Source organism: Hyperolius riggenbachi, chromosome 10, assembly GCF_040937935.1.
Source record: "Hyperolius riggenbachi isolate aHypRig1 chromosome 10, aHypRig1.pri, whole genome shotgun sequence".
Taxonomy (NCBI): domain Eukaryota; kingdom Metazoa; phylum Chordata; class Amphibia; order Anura; family Hyperoliidae; genus Hyperolius; species Hyperolius riggenbachi.
The window spans coordinates 125,089,057-125,109,100 of record NC_090655.1 but is presented as its reverse complement, the minus strand read 5'-3'; the positions used below and the strand labels follow the sequence as shown (position 1 = coordinate 125,109,100).

Below are 20,044 nucleotides of genomic sequence, written 5' to 3'. Positions count from 1 at the left end.
TTTTATATAAATCCTTTTCAGGGACTGTCTTTATAAAACATAAAGGCCATGGTGAGACTCCTCCATGAAGAGATGGACTAGCCCAAAACCTGTCACTTCTGTCAGATTTCTACTACCTACTGTAAGTGACAGCAACATAGGAGAAAAGTAATGTATGGCTCATTTTACTCTGGAAGAAACATACTTCCTATTTGTATGTGTTTACATGTATTTTAAATTTATATTTTTCACGATAGTGGACCTTTAAGCAGTCAAGAAACAGTGAGAGACAGCTGGAGATAAGGTTTTACTGCAGAAAAGTTAAAATGGTCATTATTTCTCCTTGGTGGCTGAATGTGGTTTCTAAGTTGCAACTGTGACAGAATGAGGCAATGTTATAATAAAAAGTTATATAACTGAAATAAAAATATGAGACTCTTTTCTTTGCTACTAATGTTCTATGTGTTATCCGTACTACTCATACAATTAATTATATCAGGTTTGCTTTAAAACCTCTGTGAATTCTTCCTGTTCTGTGCATAATGGTGACATCATCAGCATGACAGCAGCTACTATGAAGACAATCAATATAAAAATGGCAAAAAGATGTGATAGTAGTATACAAACACACAGGGGTAATCATGCTTTTCACTTCAAGATCTGGATAATGTCATGTTATTTTGACATTTGCCTTAAGTAAAGGTTGAAGGCCCATTCACACTTAAGCGATTAGCAGGCAACTCCCGCTAAATGCTAAAGTGCTAGCGCTTTTTAAAGCACTAGTGCTATGTTACCCTATGGCAGTGTTTCACTGCCGCAATTGGCGCTGTTCGCAAGGGTTTTGCTAGTAGCCCCAATCGCAAACCTGTTACCTGCAGCATTTTTGGTAGCGATTCAGAAGTGATTGCAGTGCAGTGCTTAAAAAGCACTGACTGTGATTGCTCTGAAATCGCAGAAGTGTCCAGTGATTTTACCAGGTTAATCACAGTTACTTGCGCAAAATGCTAGCGATAAGCACTAGCATTTTGCTATTTTCAGATGTGAACGGGGTCTTAATGTAATTGAGATGGGTGTACTTGTCCTAAACAGCTTACAAACCGATCAAGCTCCCAACTTTCTAACACAGGGATTGCAGACAGCCTTAAAGAGAACCCGAGGTGTGTTTAAAGAATATTATCTGCATGCAGAGGCTGGATCTGCCTATACAGCCCAGCCTCTGTTGCTATCCCAAACCCCACTAAGGTCCCCCTGAACTCTGCAATCCCTCATAAATCACAGCCATGTTGTGAGGCTGTGTTTACATCTGTAGTGTCAGTCTCAGCTGCTCCCCCGCCTCCTGCATAGCTCTGGTCCCTGCCCCCGTCCCTTCCCTCCAATCAGCAGGGAGGGAAGGGATGCAGGCGGGGACTGGAGTTCTGCAGGAGGCGGGGAGAGCAGCAGACTGACACTATAGAGATAAACACAACCAGCTCTGACAAGCTGTTTGTCAGCAGCGTGGCTGTGATTTATGAGGGATTGCAGAGTGCAGGGGGACCTTAGGGGGGTTTGGGATAGCAACAGAGGCTGGGCTGTATAGGCAGATCCAGCCTCTGTATGCAGATAATATTCTTTAAACCCACCTCGGGTTCTCTTTAAAGCCCAATCTTACCACTTCTGTGTGGTATGAGGGACTACCTAAAGTGTCCACTCAATTATATTATTAGTATATTCACTCCATTTACCCTTTATTTTCTACTGCATAAATGTGGTAAGATTGTACAATCAAGATTGTGTTATTAGTGGACATCTTTGGGCAGGTGACACTTTTGTGGCCACACTACAAAACTTTTTTCATCTTCAATCTATAGATGCTTGCAATTGCGACCATCAGCCAAAAAAAGTGTACCACCAATAACACTACGGGCCCAATCCAATTAACTTTTTCTCCTAGGAGATCCATTTTCAACTTCGGTTTAAAATAACTTTTCTGCACCCTGCAATTGAAAAAGTACCAAAAAGTAGGTGAAAAAGTACTGGCAAAATTTTTGAGAGTATGTTCTTGCTTGCTGGATGTGAAAATCAGTGCTGCTCGGATACCACTTTTCACTATCTGGATCTAATTCGGATCCGGATACCCAGATATCCGATCCAGGTAGGATATCCGAGTTTAAAAATTTCCAATTCGATTCGGATATCCGACCTCAGTATCCGGCCGGATTCGGATACCGGAAGTGACCTGAAAATGGCAAAAAAAACCTTTCAGAGGTCTCTCTTTCTCTCTCTCTCTCTCTCTCTCTCTCTCTATCTCTCTCTCTCTCTCTCTCTCTCTATCTATCTCTCTCTCTCCCTCTCTCTCTCTCTCTCCCTTCGACAGGGATTTTTACCATTGAAGGTGATTTTGGCTTTTGCTCGGATATCTGAACTAACTATCCGCCCGGATTTCGGATTTCAGATGGAAAATCCAAGTTTGCTCGGATAGTCTATTCGGATTTTAAAAAATATCCGAATTGCTATTCAAAGTTCGGATTATCTGGGAATCTCGGAATCCAGATGAGCCCCACTGGAGAAAATATCACCAAGGAGAAAACTTATGAGAAAAAGAATTGGATCGAGCCCTACATCTTCAAACAAATATTGCAGTTATTTTTAAGGCTTAAGCTGGGAATACACGATACGTTTCTGCCGATTTTCCGCTCAATCGTTTTTGCCGCTCGATTTTCCACTCAATTATCTTATCTTCCGCTCGTTTTTCTTATCTTTTTCCATTCACTTCTATCAGAAATCGAGCGGCAAAATGATCGAACGTGAGATCGGTCATGTCAGAAATTATCTATCGAACCCATCTATCTGCTGCAAAAACACATTGTGTATTACCAGCATTTTAAATTGACATTTATGTATTCAGATGTTCACCTAAGACCTAAAAGAGGAGCAATTGGGGAGAAAATAGGGACTAGTAGATTTCTGACCCAAAATCAGGACTGTCTACCTGGGCTATGGCAACCTATGTAACATTAGAATATTAGTACGCATTGTAAGCTAACAAACAATGAAACAATATAACAAAAATAAAGGTACAATAGTAGAAACAAGCAAGTTTTACAAAAGCATAAGGGCTTCAGACTCGTAGACAATACAAACCAAATTAGCAAAAAAAATGGGTGGTCACAGCCCAATAATGAGCAAATACAAAGACAAGATAAAATACATAAATGTGTTAAATGCTGCAGTTATTACAGGTTTCGGAATCTAATGCTAGGTACACACCATACAATTTTCTGTTCGATTCTTCTGTCATGTTTACCTACAACATGGAAAAAAGCTATCTGGCAGGTAAATCTAAGAGAAAATCTAACAGAAAATTGTATGGTGTGTACCTAGCATTAGATCCTTAAAACTACGCTTCATGGGTACAATTTTTGCTGTCATCACTGTGACCCGCTATGTAAAAATAGAAACAGTGTCAAGTAGCAATAAATTATTTTTAAACCTTATCACAAATGTATAAAAATACAGTCAAACCAAATGCATTAAGCAAACCTGAAGCAAAAAAAAAATGTTATAATGAATTTTATGTGTAGTACAGATAATGAATAAAACATAAGTAGCAATGAAAAGAGTCCAATATTTTTATTTTCAGTTATATAACGTTGCATCATTCTGTCACAGTTGCAGTTTTAAAACCATACTTATAACTTAAAAGACAAAGCAGAAATAATGACACCTTGAACTTTCCTGCAGTAAAACCTTATCTCAATCTGTCTCTCACTGTTTCTTGGCTGTTTAAGTGCTTCAGAAAACAGGACTGTATTCGACCCAAGTAGGTCGAATAGCTCAGAGAAGCTCTACTGCATAGGTGTTAACTGAGGTTTTTTTAATGTTTCCTTTACCGGAAAACAATATGAAACTCTTATTTACACTTCTATTTCTTCGCTGTACTACACATACAATTCATTATCTCCTAAGTTTATTTTCCTTTCAGGTTTGCTTTAAGAGGAGGGGACTGGGGCAAGAACCATGCTGCCAGAAGTCTTGTAGTCTGAACTTCTTGAGTGTCTGAAAGTTAATATCCATGGATGTATGAATTCATTAATGTCCATGTTATGTCAGATAAATCATGTACAATGAACTCTGACTTCCAATGAACAAGAGCAGCCAACACGTCCCCCAGTCATAAGACCCTTCCCTGCTGTCTGCGGCCATCTCTGGACACACACAGAGATGAAGCTGTTATCCTGAAATTTCCAACTTTCTAATCAGCTACCTGTAAATCTGTTTTCAGCAAAGCATGTCAAAGAGGAATGTTCTTTTACATTGCTGGAAAAGTCTACATGCTTTTGTTTCTTCTTACCAGGGTGAAATGTACATTCAACTTATCAGTTTTTCCCTTTACTCTAGTGTTACCAATGTAGTGAGGATTTGCTGGAGTCAGCGAGTCTGCTTATTTGAGGCATTCGTGTCTGATAGTTTGGGAAATAGAGAATTCGAGTAAAATGAATTGCTTATCACATGATACTTTGTAATCAACGTTTACTAGCTGTGTTAAATGGGCTGCAGCACTTCCATTAGGGTTGATTTTGGTTCTGTCCAATTCAATGTGAAAGAGAGGGACAAAAATTCCAAGTATTGAACTAATAAGTGTATTTTGAGAACATTACTGCATTGTAAACAGAAGTATTGTTGATTTAAGGACTGCTGAAGTGAGAAGTATTTGGAGGCTGCCATATTCATTTCCTTTAAACAATACCAGTTACCTGGCAGGCCTGCTGATCTCTTTGGCTGCAGTCGTGTCTTAATCACACCAGAAACAAGCATGCAGCTAATCTTGTCAGATCTGACAAAAATGTCAGAAAACCTGATCTGCCGCATGCTTTTTCAGGGTCTATGGCTAAAATTATTAGAGGCAGGGGATCGGCAAGGCTGCCAGGCAACTGGTATTGCTTAAAAGGAAACAAATATGGCACCCTCCATATCCCTCTCATTTCAGTTGACCTTTAAATATGCTTCCACTTGCTGCTTGGTCAGACAGGTCAAAATGTTGTGGTCTCTGCAAATCCCAAATTTGAAACTCATTGAAGTCTATGGAGAAAAATTCTGAAAGTCTGTTTCTGATTTCTGAAGAGCAAATGCAGCAGCCACAATTGCCAAAATGTTATGGAAAGACCACCGAATATCTGAGAAACATGATGCCAATTATAAAAGGGGGAGGAAGATGGGTACTAGGAGAGTGGAGGGACATTTTATGTGACATGGAGGGCAATATGGGAAAATAAAAAATAATTGAATATACTGCTGTTTGGGGAGTTTGGGGTGTTTGCTTTCAATGTTGTTGAATCACTAATAAGGATTTCTGGATCTCCCATCTGCAACACTGTACATTTACAGTGCATCATTTTCTCAATTTGCCAACATTTTTTATTATACACCTTGATTTATACATAGCCTCAACCAAAAAATACCTTAAAAAAATTTAAATGTTTTTGAAAAACATTCAGATAAATTAAAAGCCTCTAGTCTGAAGCTCAGCTGGTGTCAGTTTAGCTAAGTATTTTAGCAATGCATTTGTCTGATCCGCAAAAAAAAAAAATTTAAAATAAAAATAAACTTAATTTTAGTAGTTCAAAGAAGACCCATGGAGGATACTTCCCTAGGACTGCACACAGACTCACATCACAAGTGGTATCGTTCAATGTAAACTATTAAGGTAAAACAAAGGCTTCCATGTTGTAATAATCGGTTAGCACTCTAGACACTTGTGACCAGTATAGATAAAGCCATGGGGTTTTCTTTTTTTATTGTCATACATAGTGGCAAGCAACTGGCTATGTTTATCATAGTCTGGATATGATACGGTGGCGGAAGGACCTTGGGAAAGTCTCCTAAAACTCACATACCTTTATGTGATGATGGCAACTAGTGTTTTTGTAGCAAGGATTAAAGCCAACCGGTGCTGGGTTAAAAAATGTTAATACTTACCTAAGAAGAGGGACGGAACTGGATCCCTCAGGGGCTTTCTGTGTGCTCCTTGACACCACTGGCCAAACCAGCAGCTTCGGGCTTATGTCTAAGGCGTGGCTGTACTTGTGCAGACACAGTACTGCTGTACTTGTACACGGCAGGGAGCCCAGCCACAATACCATAGCCAACAAGATTTTGTTAGATATGTTTAGAGGGTCTGTGAGTGGCAACAGTGGGGTTGAGGAGAATACGGGAATTCCCTCTACCTAGGTATGTAAACTTTTTTTTAAGTTGCCTCGGGTTCACTTTCAGGCAGCAGCAGAATGACCTTGAATGGGTCTACCCTAAATGGTGTACAGATTGCCATATCATCAAATGTGGTGGCAAATAATATGACATATTAAAGTGAACCTCCGGACTAAAAATCTACTCAGCAGAACTGAAAGGGCTTGGTGTTTCTTTAACAGTTTCACAGCATCAGAACTTTGTTTTTCTTACCAAAGCATCATTTTTAGCTGCATTTTTAACTAAGCTCTACCCATCAAAGAAAAGAAGCCCGGGCTTTTTTCCCTGATGCTTTGCAGAGCATGATGGGATTTCCTATGTTATTGTTCACGTTGCCTAGCAACTGGGAGAGGTGCTCAGGACACAGGACAATTGGAACTGTGTCTCATGCTCCCTGTCACCTCCTTTCAACCAAAAAGAGGGCTGCCAACATGAAATCAAACATTTGCCTCTTCTTTTAAAACAGTGTGGGTAAGAGATTATATTACCTATCTATTTTAATTAACATAACTAATGTAACTTAATGACAGTATGTTTGTTTAGGCTGGAGTTCCTCTTTAAGTAAAAAATAGGTTCCACGATGTAATAATGGTGACTATTTGGGTCTACGGCCTCTGCTCGACCTCAGAGCAGAGGCTGAAGTCCTTTAGAGATGGTCTTCCTAAACGAAAAAAATATAGCTTCAGGGGGAGTAGGTGTTGGATTGAAAGGGAGAGAAGGATGGCATGACAGAATTCGGACAGGGGGCATGGGGATTGCTAGCCATTCCAGCACCTAAGGCTATCTTACAGTACTCAATGTGGCCAAAAGATAGACCCCTCTCAGATCATAGTCTGATAACAAAAGGGTCTATCTGATTGAATCCTTCCACACACTGCCTTGAGATTTTTAATAGATTTCAGCATGACCACTCTTAAAAACCTATTGAACCGCAGCGTTGCACTGTTTGATGCAGTGTAACACTATGGGTGCATCGATCTGCCGCTGCTCCCGACCTGCAACCGACTGATATATTCCATACAGTATTATCAACCAAATAGATTCATTTTGTCCAGAAATGTATCTAAATATCGATTGGGCCCCTACGCTGAAGCATCAATTGCTAGCAATTTGATTGAATCAGGTGGAAATTGACGGGAAAAATCGACAACTGCATTACAATCTTAAAAATCCTTCCTTATGCGCTGCATCTTGTCAAGTTATATATTCGACTTTACTGCTCCAGCTCTCATATTAGAATGACAGGTTCAGCGTCTCCTGCAGCGCTCTCTTCAAGAGGGAACACGAGCCACAGTCAGTCTACATCTCTGAAAAGGTTGGGATTTCTGAGGCCGCCTTCCAGTGCTGTCAAGGTCACCAGGATTAGGTTCACCGAACGGTCAGAGCGGTTTGAGTTACTGGCACCGCCTGCTGATTCCTTTGGTGATTTTTATCCATCTCTTACAGTGTGTGGGATGGGAAGATAACTCACCTAAGTCAGGGGATCTCTAAACTTCAACAGCATATTCAGGAATGTGGGAGGGTCTCGCTGCCCCCCTCCCTCCCTCATCTAAATAGCAGGTGAGTTTTTATTACCAGTAGTAATAAGACAATACTCACAATGTGTTCCACTTCCTGTAAGCAACAACAAACAGAAGAAAAAGGCTGGTGGAATAACAATGATCTTCCATGTGTTATTAGAGTCCTGAATTTGTTTAGTGCTTTTTGTTCAGTTAATGTGAACTACAGATGATGTTAGCAGCACAATGAGTCCAAATAAGTGAGCCTTACAGGGGAGGGATAATAATTTTGGGCTTTGATGAGTGATACGTCTGTGATGCCAGTGATCCTGGGAACGGGACAGATTTCCTTTTGGTAAGTGAGACTCCTGTCTAATGACTAGGCCTTGACAAGGCCAAAGGAAACTCACAGATCCCATGGGCTCTGTTTACAAAGCTTCTGAAAAGTTGCATCTAGACCATTAAAGTTTTATCGAGTGTTAATCAAGTATCTGATGCACGTCACTTAGCCAGCTTTAATAACGCTGTTTTGAAGGCTTGGAAAAGCTCTGTTTCGAGAGCTAAATGTAATACGCGCTTACTGGACTCTGATTGCTGTCTGAGTGCTTACTACAAAGTTTCTGACTACAAGAAAGGATTTGTGTGAATGTACTGCTCCAGGTTCTATTTATTGGCACTTTGTTATGACTATCAACAGTTGGGTGAATTGTCTCAACTGACATCAGTGAGCAGGAGGTGTCTGATTCATTTTTATAAATTTCTTCCCAAATGTTCTAAAATAAAACTGGATATAGTACTTTTAGATCAGGTGCTCCTCGTATGTGGTCAGTGTGATGATCTGGCACACTACTGAAATGCAAACAGATGGGTGTTCTCCACTGAAAACACGTTGCTCCAAAATAATAGCACCGAGGGCCTTTGTGTGGGTAGAGTTCATGTGAGAGTAGGGGTAGTGTGAAGGTGGAGTGTAAGAGTGGGTTTAGTGTTAGAGGGAGGTTAATGTGAGGGTTATATTAGTGCTGCAGTGGTATTAGTTTCAGTGCAGTGTTGTAGTAACAGTAGGGTTAGTGTGTAGATAGGGTAAGTGTGAGGGCAGGGTAAGTGTGTGGGTAGGGAAAGTATGAAGGGTATGGTTAGTGTGCAGGTAGGGAACATGTGAGACTAGGGTAGTGTAAGATCTGTCTGAGGGAAAGGTAAATGTGAGAGCAGGGTTGGGGCTAGGGTTCTACTAGATTGAAGGTAGTGTGTAAGTATGTGAGTACTGTTAAGGACTATACAGTTGCTGTCATCCAGAACAATCATTGGTGAGAGTGCCAGGTAACTGTTTTACAAATTACTGCAGTACAGACGTGCTACTTACGTGTCTATAGGAATGATAGAATGTAGGAATAGTGTTAGGTAAGGTTGGTATGTGAGAAGGCTTGGAATGATAGTAGAGTTAGTGTGAGAGTATTAAACTTCATAGGGTGTACAATAGGGCTTAGCTAAGATCTTTAAGGACCATCAGTTGTTAAGTGCAAATGACCTAGCTGCAGCTGAGTAGCCTGCCCTGTTCTATGGAGTTGAGGAGAGGATGGCAAGCTGCAGTTGAGTGAGAGTAGCTGTACACAAGTGTTTTTTCTTTAACTTTTTAGTGATCTAGCATTATGACTTGGAAAATTGCTAGATGTCATTGGGGACACATGTACTGCCACTACCTGGTCACCCAAGATGATCGTGATTATTTTGGCAGAGGAAACTCTAGCATCTGTATATAGTGTGAAGGTAAAGTTATGGTGAAGGCTGGGTTGATATGAGGAATGTGTAAATATGAAAGCAGGTTTAATGTGGGGCTAGGTAAATGGAAGGACATTATGAGGGTACCAGTAGTTAGCTGGGTTAGTATGACTACTGAACTTCACAGCAGGGCCGTTTCTTGGGCAGTGCGGGCAGGGCGACCGCACTGGGCGCAGACCAGCAAGTAGATTAAGGGGGGCGCAAGCAGAAGGACATTACCGCTAGGGAGCTGGTGACGCACGGTGCAGCCAAATGGAAGAAGAAAGAAGATTACCAATGCGATTACCTTCTTTGACTCCTCCTAGGCTGCCTGCGTCAGACTTCAAGTTGTCATCACGTCACCACCGTGTGATGACACCTGATGTCTTCTAGCGGTACTGCAGGCTGTGAGTGCGTGGCAGCCATGGAGGAGTCAGCTTTCCGGGCTCTCCTCGCCTGGGTGTTTTCCTGCTTCCTCCTGGGTGAGCGGCTGATCACTAGAAAGTAGGCAGATCTACTTGTGACCTGTGGCTGTGTTTCTGTTCCTAAAGAGTAAGGGTTCCCGAGTCCACGGGGTGGGGGGAAGGGGGCACAATTTTTACACCCTCGCCCTGGGTGCAATTTAGCCTAGAAACTGCCCTGCTTCACAGGATATAAAATGAAGCTCAGCCAAGATCATTCAGTGCCATGAACTGTGCAGTGGACACGACCTATGACCAAGATGCTGAAGTTGGAGCTGAAGCCTTACATGGCATTCTGTTGGCTGTATCTGGCTCAATAAGGTTCTGTTCAAGCCTGAAGCTCACATACACATAGCTTTGGAAGCTTACATTTCCTCCCACAACACAAAAACACCTTGGCAAGTTGTGGTCTTACCACATTGGCCCTGTTGTGTCATTGTATGACTGTAGAAGGCATATTAGATTGTGATCTATTTCAGGGATCAATAGAAGGTGTAAGCAACGCAAGTCTGTGAAAGGTGCTTCATAATGTATTGTTCACACTCTATAAATGTAGGAAATTAATCTCTAAACACTAGCGCACAATTTATTAGATAATCATTCTAGATCAGTGTTCCTCAAACTCTGTTCTATTACGAACCTCTTTCTTGGAACAAATATCTCATCATGGCACATCTTATTTCACATCAAACGCCCTCTAATAATGATTAACATTTTACTTACACACATACGAGGACTGTAGCCCAACAGGGATTGGGACTCAACCCATGGCAGAATTTATACAGACATTCTATTGTTATGGAAGGGGGAGGAGGGCTGATGAAGAGCGTATGATGGAGTAGGCATGGTAATTTGGAGAAAAATGGGCTTGGCTTATGTAATAAGGGTTATTGGGGGCCACAGTACACATGCTAGATTTTCTCCAGAAGCGATCCTGACCGACCACCTTGGCCGAGAACCATCTAGCATGTGTTCAAGGCTTTTGTGCTTACTATATTTTTTCATGCAGACTTATTGTGATGTATTTCACAAGCAGGAGTACCCTTTGAGCCCGTCAGAAGAACCACTGTACCACATGCTTGAGAGGTGATACAACTGAAGTTTTTTGTGGGTACCTGTTCCACAGCTCATATCTTAAGTTCAGGACAGCCTAATTGTAGAGTTATCTCTGTTGTTGTAGTGCCAGAACAATGACGCACATACCCGCCGCAATCGCCATCACTGCTGCACGTTGGGAACCTGGGCCACCCCACTCTGCCATCTCTGTGATGGCAGAGTTCCTGTGAGTCGGTCAGGAGCGACTTTCATTGGTTCCTGACCCTGCCTATCAATATAAGCCTATGGGAGATGCTTATATTGATAGACAGGGTCAGGAACCAATGAAATCGGCTCCTGACCCACTCACAGGGCTCTGCCGTTATAGAGAAAGCAGATCGAGTGAGCTGTGCAGGGAGACAGCGGTGAGATCGTCGGGAGCGACAAAAGCGGCTAGAATGCGCGGCATTGGTGTACTGAAATCTACGTCCTGGCAGCCAGATAGTCATCAAAACAGGGCATAGATTTCAATTATCAAGGTCCTTAAGTAGTTAAAGGAATCCTGAAGTGAGAGGTATATGGGGGCTCCCATATTTACCGCCTTTTACTATTAAACAATACTAGCTGCCTGGCAGCCCTGCTGATCTCTCTGGCATGTGGCTAATCTAATTAGACTTCAGTCAGAATGAAATATCTGGTCTGCATGCTTGTTCTGGGTCTATGGCTAAAAGTATTAGAGGCAGAGGATCAGCAGGAAAGCCCGGGTTTTGAATTGTTAAAAAGAAAATAAATATGTCAGCCTCCATATCCCTCTCAGTTCAAGTGTGCCTTAAACCAAGGGCCATATTTTTTTTATTATGAGAGGCTCATACCAAGGCCAGAAGGAATATTCCTTTGTGAAGACCTGAAGAATATATTGTAATGAACTGTAATTGTGGGCAAGCTGATCAGGTGACTCTGGTTCATATTAACTAGATACAGAACATTATTATCTGCCACTGGTTCCCCAGTCTACACAGGGAGGTAATAGCAGACTGCCATGCACAGAGCTGTTCAGGTAATTGGTTTATATATCTAGAAGCTGTGGTAGCAATCTCAGCACAGACAGACTAGCAGTAAAGCCAGTTCCTTAAGGCGATTTCCTTTGTCTTTTCAATTGCTTGCACATCCATGAGAGATACAGGGGAAGCATAAGAGAGAGAGAAAAGTGAGAGAGGGCTAGACAGAGAGAGAAGGAAAATGTTAATTTGTGAATTAATAGCTTTTCTCAGCGGAATTGTAAATTCAAATGTCACCTAACATGACGATACTCTAGCTGGCCTGCCACAGAAGTCGTGACAAGATATCGTACTTTTTCCCCACCCCAATGCCTGCACCAGAGGCAGGAGATGGATGGCTTCCTATCCCTATTAACCACACTTGGAAGAGATGTAAGTGTTAGATACAAGCCATGCTCAGAAACAAACTCCAATACCGCCACCAGTGTGGCAGCCCTGGTTGTAGAGAGAGTCTCACGGTTATAACTGCCACTGGATATCAGAATCCTCACCATAAGGAGTTAAAAGGCATGCCCATTGAGGAGATAGAGTTCTGCAAGAATGCAGAAACAAAAGGGTGGCAAAGAGGGAAGGATTGTGCTTGTGCCAGGGAGACAGACGGACAGTGCGAATGCCAGAGGGACACACAGCTGCTGCAAGTGTCACACACATAAATACTGAGGGATAAACATTAAGACATATGAGAGCATGTGCTAAATTGCGTGTAAATAATTGGTCTTTTTTTTCCTCTAGCACTGGGGGTTCGGAACTTTTATTAATGTGAGCGCGTTTCAAAGGTTTTCTGATGAATCCGGCTGTTCTGAGTTGGGTGGTTCTGAAGGAACGCGCTGGAATGAGGAGATATCATCAATCCCGACTCTGGCTATCATTGTAGCCGGCAAAATGGCTGACAGCACATATTTGCTTTTAAAATCTGTGTAATGATTCAACCAGGCTGTTATAATTAACCAGCTGCGTGCCGAGGAAGTTCACGCTGTTGACACAGGCTTGGCAAAAGTCTAGATGTATATTTCTGACATTCTACTTATTAGTTTGAAAAAATAGAGCAGCGTGTGGCTCGCAAGGTCATCTTAGCCTGCCTAGGCTTATTCATCAATTGTGAATGAGTATGCCTGGAACATTATGACTCTCCCATATAACGCACCATAATTACTAAGCGCGCCTGCTATATTACTTGGCTTTATGTGTAGCCAACAGGTATATAGTTTTGCTTTATTAATTCTACGTTAATACACTGTTTGATGGCTTTGCTCAGCACATTACGTTTGTTGTTCATTTTAGAGTGTTATATTATACTTTAAACACACACAAATGCACACACACACAAACTCACGTACAAACACATACACACACACATACACATACACACAAACACACACACACACAAACACACACACACACACACACACACACACCACACACACACACACACAAACACATACACACACACACACACACACACACACACACACACACACACACACACACACAAACACACACACACACACACACACACACACCACACACACACACACACAAACACATACACACACACACACACACACACACACACACACACACACACATACACACACACACACACACACACACACACACACACACACAAACACACGCACACATACAAACACATACACACACACACGTACAAACACATACATACACACACATATACACACGCACATATCCTACATATACACATACATACATATAAATGCATACACACGTGCGCACACTCACACAGTCCAGAATTAGCCAAGTCTCCATCCAAAATTGATATTTTTTGGGGGTACATAGGTTAAATAGTTTGCCTTCTTCTACCTCTCAGCAAGTCCAGTGATCAGTAGCCACACAAAATAAAGGTACATACACACATGCAATAACAGCCAATAACGTACATTTCAGCTGACGATCGTTCTATTGTACAGCGGCCGCTGATGGATCTGTACTGTTGGATCCTTAGTGACCCCCAATGTCCGAGCATTACCTATCGCAATTTCATTTTCAAACACTAACCCCCCCCCCCCCCCCCCCCCCCCGCCAAAGGAAGCCGCTCAGTCGTACAATGATTGTTATTGTCCCCCCCCCCACCACCACCTACATAGCATCAGAACATATTGCTAGTCTCAAGGCTAGAGATGTGTCTTTACAGCATCCTTCTGTGGCAATCATCGTAAGTGTGTACTTAGCTTTAGTCATTAGAAGTTTCTAAAAATATTCTATATTATTTGGAATCCTTTGAGTGTTGGTGACATCAATGCTAAGTTTGGAAGTGTAGATCCATTTTCATTAACAAAACCACAATCTTTATCAAACCATCATATATTTTGAGTAATTTAACAAGTTGTATTATACAGACATGCATGTGTTAACACTGATGTTATCTCCAGTCACTGCTCTGGAGCTCTACCTGTATTCACTACAATAATGTTTGGCATAGCTCATGTTTACTATTGAGATGAGTGATTGCTCCATCTGATATGTAAACATTACCAGTACATCTACAGATGAGCAGGATCCTCACTGTTAAAGAGACTCTGTAACAAAATGTTGAGCCTTATTTCTTCTATCCTATAAGTTCCTATGCCTGTTCTAATGTGGTCTGTCTTATGGCCCATACTCACGGGCTCCATTTGTGGCCTGTCACTAGCACATGGGAGCGTGTGCGTGACAGGCCGGCGACAGCTCGTCGCCAGGTCCCTCCGCATACACACGCGGAAGAGGGATCAGCTGTGCGACAGAAGCTGTCGCCGACGTTCCTCCCCGCCGCCGGAAGCTCCATGTTCTGGACAGAGGTTGCTGTCACTAGTCCGCATACTCACGTGGACTAGAGACAGTTGCGACGAATGACCGTGCCAATCGCCTGGCGACAGCAGTGACGAGCGACGGTTCGGGGTGCGCGCCCATGTTGCGCCTCATACTCACGGGCAATCTGTCGCCGCAACACGCGTGCCCCGCGTGTTGCAGCGACAATTGTAGCCAGGGAGTATGGGCCATGAATGCAGCCTTTTCTAGTTGCACTGTCTCTGTAATAAATCTTATCTTCTTTCCTCTGTCAGCTCTGTCAGGCTCAGGCTGGAATGTGTGGAATGTGCAGCACTGCTTGTCATTGGCAGAAGCTTTACACACCCTCTCCAAGCTCTGCATGAGTCACACAGTGAGCTGTTCTCAGCCTATCATACTTTGGTTAGAAGCCATGTCTTTTGTTTGTAAACACTGCCTAAAACTGTTAATTACAAGCTAGGATTGCAGCAGGGAGTGACAGAAACAGCACAGAGGGACCCAGGAGAACATAATGAACAGAAACAGAATGGTATGCTTTTTATCGTAAGAATTTTAGAGTACAGATTCTCTTTAAGAAGATTAAGAAACCGCTTGAGTGGGAAAGGACAGCAAATTTGAACTGAAGTCCCCCCACCTGTGACACTGAGGGGAAATCAATACTAGGTGCACTTGCCGGAGCAACACCAAGTTTGTTGATACTTTTTTATTTCTTGAAAAAGCCATCAAACCATTGGTAGATCAGTGGATCTATAGAGATCATTATAGATTAAGGCAGTCTCATTTTAAGCAACATTTCTTATCAAGACAAGACATGTCAAGCTTTTTACTTAGTGCTGGTCCCATCACTGCACTTTGGTTCTGCATTCCATCTCAGCTATGGCTGCAGGAAATAGGTGGATGCTTTTTCCCTTGAAACCCTAGGGCCCAGTGTCCAATTTCCATGTAATTTCCCAGTCTACATGGAATTCATGCGACTGATCTTCCACTTATAGTGTGGTTTTCTAACACTTATAAAGATACTAAGAGCAGGTTAATTTACGAAACTGATGCCAGAGTCTGTATGCATGTAATGGGGAGATTTGCTGTATGTAATGACATGACATCATGATCAGCCAGTTACTAGGGGTATAGCGACTTTCTGGTTCTGAGCTAACAAGCTGTCTGAATTGCCAAATACAGGGTCAGATTAGCTGACCCAGCTTGTAGAGAGCATTCAATAATTCTCCCTGTTTAGTCACCGGCTGGGGAAGATGGGGTTGAATGGCTCCATGTTGTTCATGAAGATAAAAAACACAATTTCTTTATGCCCATTAAGTAAAACAAGTTATCTGAATCCACATTTTGCACATTAAAACCAATTGTGGAGTATTGAAAGTGGATCAATGTTGCGCCAAAGAAACTAAGCTGCTAGTCTGACAAGGGATCCCCACTTCCTTCTATCTTATTAGAACAATACACTAAAAGTCAGGCTGCGCTAAGAACAAACACATTTAATAAAATTAGATCAATTGATCAATCAATATTGTGCATGCATGCACACAATATTAAGAATGTAAAAATACAAAAATATATATAAGTCCATAAAAACAAAAATAAGATTGGTTCATATGCACCCAATTGGGTATATTGTGCAAAAATATATAATGATGTCACTGGTTACTAAAATCGTTACATTGCTCTCTCAATTGGATTTCCGTTTAGAGAAAGGGAGGCGTTCCTCCCGAAACGTCAAGCAGCGCTGTCATTGTGACGTCACAAATCGAAGGGGAAGGAGGCAGGGCCAAGCTACGCGGAAGCTAGCGCCGCAGAAAGCTCACGGAACTAACATCTCCAACCAGGAGCCCTAACCTACATCATCCTCGCGGGAGCCGGGCTAACCCAGCCCGACACAAGTCTCTGTCTAGACTTTCTCACCTAGCCGCCGGCCGGGGCTGGTGAGATAGAGCGGCTCCCTGGAGCAGCACTACACCATCTGTACACGGATCCGGAAGGGTGAGACGGATAAGCACAGCTTATTGCAATTCAATCAGTTCCATCCCAAAAACGCATTGAAAGATCCATATGCATATTTACTTTATGAATCAACTGATCCATGTATTGTTATCCTTGGCATTATTTTACAAACACCAAGCATCAATTGATGCTGATCTAAACGGAAATCCAATTGAGAGAGCAATGCAACGATTTTAGTAACCAGTGACATCATTATATATTTTTGCACAATATACCCAATTGGGTGCATATGAACCAATCTTATTTTTGTTTTTATGGACTTATATATATTTTTGTATTTTTACATTCTTAATATTGTGTGCATGCATGCACAATATTGATTGATCAATTGATCTAATTTTATTAAATGTGTTTGTTCTTAGCGCAGCCTGACTTTTAGTGTATTGTTCCAATTGTGGAGTATACTAGGTACCTACAGATGCTCCTCACTCAAGGTGCGGAAGATAAGACACTGTGTTATTGACCTGAAGAAGCAGGTGAATCCTGAGAAACGTGCTGTTTGTATTGGTGTCCAATAAATGTAATCTTTAACCTCCACACTGAGGTGGTATTGTTCCTTACTAACATCAACATTGTCTTCTGACACTCACATTGGTGGCTTCTTCTCCCACTCAGTATAGTCTAGCTCTCCTCTTAGGAGTCATCCCTGCACCCAATAATCAGTGTTTCCATTGGCTGATTTTTGATTGTGGTTCAGCCCAAGTCCAGGAGAGGACTTTCCATCTGAGTGGAGAAGGATTTCTCCACATGCTCAAAACATTGGTTGCCTAATAGCAACCCATGTTTGTAAGTAGTATTTTTTGTTGAGTAATTTCCCTTGTGAAAATACTACACTATTGACACTCCTGGTTTGTTTTATCTGTCTTTTCTCTTTCTGGTCACTGGAATTCCATCTTGATCTTGTTGGACTTGACACCCCCATACCAGCTGTGGAGTAGTCTTCTATACTAAAACCTATTTATTTTTTAAATTTAACTTTATGGGAACACAGGGTAGAGTTCCCTGAAGGGAAAGATATTTTGCACAAGCTCTTTTTCCCTTGCTGCTATGGAATACTGCCAGTGGAACTCTACATTGCTTAGGTATTTTTTTGTATTGCTATTGATTAAAAGGTTGACTATGCAGTTATTGTAGGATATAATGATTTACATGAACTACACCTGTAGCTGGTTCACACTTTGAAGCTGATAATCAGTTTACTTCCAAGGTGGCATTTAAAGCTAAATATTTCCATTTCAGATACAGATCCCATAAGACTATTCCTAAGAAGACATCCAGATTTCAATATTTCCAGACATATTATGAAGGGAGATGGCAGAGACACACCAGAGGAGCAGCAGGGAGGAACATGGATGATGCCAGAGCCACAAATGCTGTGTATGACCAGAAGTGACAGAAAGTGCAGACTCTTCCTATCCAATGGGGAAACGTCTTTCTGCCAGATACAGGAAGGATGTGCCAGGGAGACATACAAGCACACTGCCAGGGAAGGAGAGCCTGATGGAGCCAGACACCTACAAGCGTAGCCATAGCTATTAGAGCGTAATGCCAATGACAAAATAGAGTGGTTGCTATATTTCAGACAGCAGAAAAGTCACACTTGCCTTTACAGGAAAGATTAAATCCAGCTGCAACATTTGCTGTTTCCCTTCTCACCCCCAATGCATTGTATGATACTACCCACTACTAATGATAGTGATAAAAAATATAATAATAATAATAAAAAAAACATCAGTTATATGGACTTTATTTTTAACACAGAAAAGTGCTTGATGTTACTGTCCAAATTGTGGCAACAGTATCATGCTCAGGGCCAGATCTCGAGAAAGAACACAAAGGCCCAGACCTTGGGCGGCTTCAGCCCAATGGAGCACCTGGTCATAAAAAAGAGGTTGATTCATATGAAGGAGGATGCCGCAAATTGGAAGGCAACACATGAAAAAGGGAAGCTACTGCCCAAGGGAGCTGTTAATTAACCACTTGAGGACCACAGTGCTACCCCCCCCCCCCCCCCCCCAATGACCAGGCCATTTTTACTGAAATGACCACTGCAGCTTTAAGGCCAAGCTGCAAGGCCGCACAACACACCACACAAGTGATCCCCAGCCTTTTCTCCCCCCCAACAGAGCTTTCTGTTGGTGGGGTCTGATCGCCCCCCAGTTGTTTATTTTTTTTTTTACAAATATTTATTGTCATTTTTTTTAAAATAAATAAACTTTTTTTGTTTTTTTTTTCCCTTCCCTCCCTCCCCTGGCCAGCCTATCACAGTGATCGGCTGTAATAGGCTTCAGCTTCAGCCTATCACTGCCAATCGCTCTCTTGTGCCCCAGAGGGACAGACGTGTCACACGGCTGTCCCCAGTACAGCGCTGTCTCAGATTGCAGCGGTGTACCCAGTAAATAGAGGGCGGTTTACCCATCTAACAGTCTCCCGAGCGGTGATCGCCGCTGGGAGACTGAAGGCGGGGCGGAGCTCCGCCTCCCAAGCAGGAGATGCACGCGCAGCCTGCGCACAATCTCCTGCAGTAGCCGGCCCCAGGACTTGACACCAAATTGGCGTTAGGTGGTCCTGGGGCTGCCGCCGTGGTCACGCCCATTGGCATGATGCGGTCTTCAGGTAGTTAAAGTCATTGGGAACTGGTAACAAAAAAAATTAAGCAGATAATTGCCTAAGGCGAAGGAAGGCTCTGAGTCCTATAGAGCCTTCCCTCTCCTCTCCCAGTCCCCATTCCAGCGCTGGCTCCCCCGTAGCAGTATTCTACCAATTTGGTCAAATACTACTGTCTCCGCAGCCAAAGGGAGGCTTCGGAAGTCTTCAGGAGCCTGAGTGTTTGGGACGACGGGCCACTCTATACTGCACACGTGCGAGCGCCCTCTCTCATGCACTCACGTGTGTGCAGTATGGAGCTGCCTGAATTCCCCGCAGCGGGGGATTTAAACGGGGGAGCCAACGCTTAACGGAGGGGACCAGGAGAGGAGTGGGAAGGCTCTATAGGCCCCAGAGCCTTCCTTGTACTTAAGGAAGCATCTGCTTCACTTTTTTTTACCATTCCTTTCAAGAGATGTGCTACAGTATAGATGTTGCACATGGAAGAGGGGGCTGCACATGGAATAGGAGGGGTGAGACTGCACGGAAAGGGGAGTCAAAACACTCTCGGCCTAGGGGCAGAAAAATAGAAATCCGACCTTGATTATTCTGCTAATTTCTTCTTATCCTTGTC

General features: G+C 42.6%; 1 protein-coding gene across 12 annotated transcripts in view; it reads right to left on the bottom strand.

Moving 5' to 3' along the window:
* PAX2 (paired box 2) overlaps window positions 1-20,044 on the bottom strand; it is a 122,068-nt gene that overhangs the window by 50,444 nt on the left and 51,580 nt on the right. The gene's annotated exons all lie outside the window — the stretch shown is intronic.